The 3,565-nt window shown below is 33.4% G+C and overlaps 1 long non-coding RNA gene across 1 annotated transcript; it reads left to right on the top strand.

Moving 5' to 3' along the window:
* The first annotated feature begins 418 nt into the window (after positions 1–418).
* Positions 419–3,173, top strand: LOC115957972. Its single transcript, XR_004084429.1, has 4 exons — positions 419–572; positions 1,174–1,225; positions 2,717–2,870; positions 2,985–3,173. It is a non-coding gene; the product is annotated as an uncharacterized LOC115957972 (long non-coding RNA).
* The last annotated feature ends 392 nt before the right edge of the window (positions 3,174–3,565 follow it).

Raw genomic sequence — 3,565 nt, forward strand, 5'->3', positions numbered from 1 at the left:
TTAACATCCAGGAAATTCTATAGGTGTTCTAGACTCCAAAACAACAACTGTTACGGATATGTGGCTGATGACGGTAATGCATTATGTCCTTCATGCTAGGTTTCTATGACCCGCGATGTAAGTTTTGTTGACCCACCAACGGCTGATAATACAATATCTAGTGGGGGAGGGTGAAACGTCCCAGTCAGCAATATATATATATATATATATATATATAAAGAAGAAAAAAAGAAAAAAAAAGGAAGAAGTCAAGATCAGATATTTTTTGGGTTCCCATGTGCCAAAGCCCCACCTAACCCCATTACCCACCACACAATCACTCCAGCTTATCTTCTCTTTGGCCGGCTCACTCTCAACCTTTCCTTCTTTTCATATATATATATATATATATATATATATATATATTTGTTTGTTTGTTTTCTGTCATACGCTCTCCTCTCTACTCTCATCCTCTCCACCGGCACTTCCACACCACCACCACCACCACCACCACCATTTCCACCATCATTTTCTGGCAAGGTCACCGGAAAATTCTTGGGAACCCATAAACACCTTCACATCCTTTTTTTGAGGTAAAAATTTCTCATCTTTTTGGTGGGTTTTGCACTTTTGCTTAAGGTTATTTTTATCTAAGCTTTAATAATGATACCCATGTGATTTATGAGCATTGGAAGTGATATTTATGTGTTTTTATGTATGAGTTTTGTATTGGTGGAATTATTTGATGAGTGGATATATAATTTATGCTATTGATGACTACTTAAGGTTTATGTATGGTGGGAAATTTAGGGGTTTTAAGTTATAATATGTGATGGTTGGTAAATTTAAATTTTCCATTGCCATTGGGTTTATTTGGAGTTAGTTGAAGTTCTAAATTTCTTGTTTTGGAGGATATATTGATTTTGCTTTCATGGGTCTCTTAATGATGTAGTATAAATTTTATGGAAGCTAGTCATAATGTTGGTGATGATATTAAATGGGTTAATTTTATAAATTGGAGTTTATGCCTTGTGAATCTATTTGTTGATAAATTTTGGAAGTGGAATATGTTATTATTGATGAGATTAAATATTAGGCTTGCCTAATTAAGTGATTATTTGGCAATTCCTAAATTGTGGCTAGATGCAATCAAGCTCTATGCTTATTGTGATAGGTTTACTTGATATTGTTTAGGTTCTAACTAATCTCCTTAGAGCTTAGAGAATTAGGATTTTGCGGTTGCGAGGTAAGTAGCTTTTTAATGAGATTTTTGAAAAATAAACATTTTGCATAAATGTTGTTTTGGGGTTGGACACGCTTTTGGAAACTACTTATGGAAACTATATTTTCCTAAAAACTATTGTGTTGTAACCTTAATATATATATATATATATATATATATGATTATATATGAAAATACATCATATTTGGTATTGCATTTGGGGAAATGCATGAATTGTTGATATGGAAAAATGAGCATCTTTTATTTAATCTTAGATAAGGAAATCTTAGATTTTATGGTATATTAGAAAATTTAAAGATGCTTATCTTGTCTTGTTATGTGGGAAATTGATAGAAAATCTCTTAACAAGAATGAAGTTGAAAACCTTAAAAATTTGTAGAAGTTAGATTATTTAAGGTTTTTCTGAAACTTCCTGGATATGAACTATGTGTTTCAAAGTAATGTAACCTGTGAGTTGTTTTAACACCATGTCATGTGTGATTTTCTGGTGATCACCCGATTTGGTCTTCGTGGTATTTGTGACAATGGAATCAAATCTAGGTCAGTGCCCTTTCACTTTGGATGACACGTTCTTCTTTGCTGCCCATGGGGGGAAGATGTTCCTTGATTGTGTGTGGGTGAGACTGCTATCTATGAGGCCAAGAGACCACATGCAAGAGAGGTCCTATTTGACGCACTCTCTTTGCTGCCCATAGGGGGAGAGAAAAACCTTGAGGGTATGGGTGAGGCTGCTGTCCATGGGGCCAAGAGTCTGCATACTTGAGAGGACAATATCATGCAAGTTGTGAATGGGTGGATTCCTTGACTGGTCTATGTGGTAGTGTGGTAGATTTGTGATAATTTATCTTATGTTGGATATTATGGTTTTGGAAATTATATTGTTGATACTCACAGATTATAGTATATAGTTTTAAGGTATTTACTTTGAGAAAATTTGTGTTTCATTATTAAATCATTCTTGTCATATTATTATTTTTGAAGATGAAACTTGCATTTCCCCCACCCCTTTAAATATGCTATTTACTAGGTTCTGTCTCATTTCATTATTTTATAAATTGTTCAGAGTAGGCAACAATCTTTTGAAACAGCTTTTTGGTGGCTAATAGTAGTTAGACTAACTACTGATGAAGGCTGAACTTTTGTAATGGGGATATTAGATGTTGAACATCTTAGAATAGAGTTGACTCATTCTTTTGTATATTATAGTGGTTGTGACTTTATTTCTACTAATGGGACAAGTTGTTGATATGTAATTATTTATTCAGACCTCTATTCTTTTGTGGCCATTGGACCTTGTAATTATTGCTTAGAGCTCTGACTTACTTTGAGAGTATATTCAATGGAATTATTATAATGATTCTTGATGTTGGTACTTGATATGATTGTTGTGGATTGAATTGTCAAAAACGAAGAAAAAATAATGAAAAAAAATTTACAGGTTCTTTGAGACATATTTCTCTTGTTTTGAACTCTTTGGGGTTTGAGGTGTGACAGAGGGTATGTGAAAGGGGTGGTTACATACATGATAATGGATGATCCGGAGGTGAAACCCATGTCTACCATTTCTAGTATCACATTGCTTAACAAGTTTAATGTCAAACAATTAGGGGATCTTGAGGAGAAAGTTGTCGAACTGGGCATGGAAGAGGTATGTTGGTCATTATTTTCTATCTTTTTTTCTTTCTTTCTGTGCACATTCTATCTTGTTTTATGGAAAACAACTATTTTGCCCATGTGTTTTTTTTTTTTTTTTTCCGGTTAGGGTGTGAAATTGCTCAAGGCTTCTCTGCAGTCGAAGAGTGTCTTGACTGATGTCTTCCTCCCGAAGTTGGAACGAGAAGTCAACGTAGAGAGTTAATTTCAAGGTGCAAGAGTTGTGTAGGATTGCCATAACGTTGTCATTTTAAATGTCAGTTAAATCTGGTGTTGCTTTCTTGACCCTCTAGGTCTTTCTTTTCTTGGAAAAATATTAGCTGGTCTTGAATCTGTTTTAGTTCTTAAATTTAAAAAAGTTCTCTTTTATCAAAAAAATATGAATCAAGTTCATTCTTCATTTTCCTTTATACTGCTTGCTTACTTGGTTAATGGGAATATTGATGTGGTTTTATTCAAATGGTCTTTAAATTTTCACAGAGATCGACTTCTCAATCTGATGTAAAAGATCAAAATTCTCCCTGGATCAATCTCTAATTATATTTTTATGTTTTGTTTTTCTTTTGTTGGAAATGGAAAATTATTGTAGCTTTCGATGATTCCTGTTTTTTTTTTTTTTTTTTTTTTTTCAAAAGATTTTTTTATCTTCAAAGATATGTGTTTGTACCAAGCTTTACCTCGCTAGAATTG

Source organism: Quercus lobata, chromosome 8 (assembly GCF_001633185.2).
Source record: "Quercus lobata isolate SW786 chromosome 8, ValleyOak3.0 Primary Assembly, whole genome shotgun sequence".
Classification (NCBI taxonomy): domain Eukaryota; kingdom Viridiplantae; phylum Streptophyta; class Magnoliopsida; order Fagales; family Fagaceae; genus Quercus; species Quercus lobata.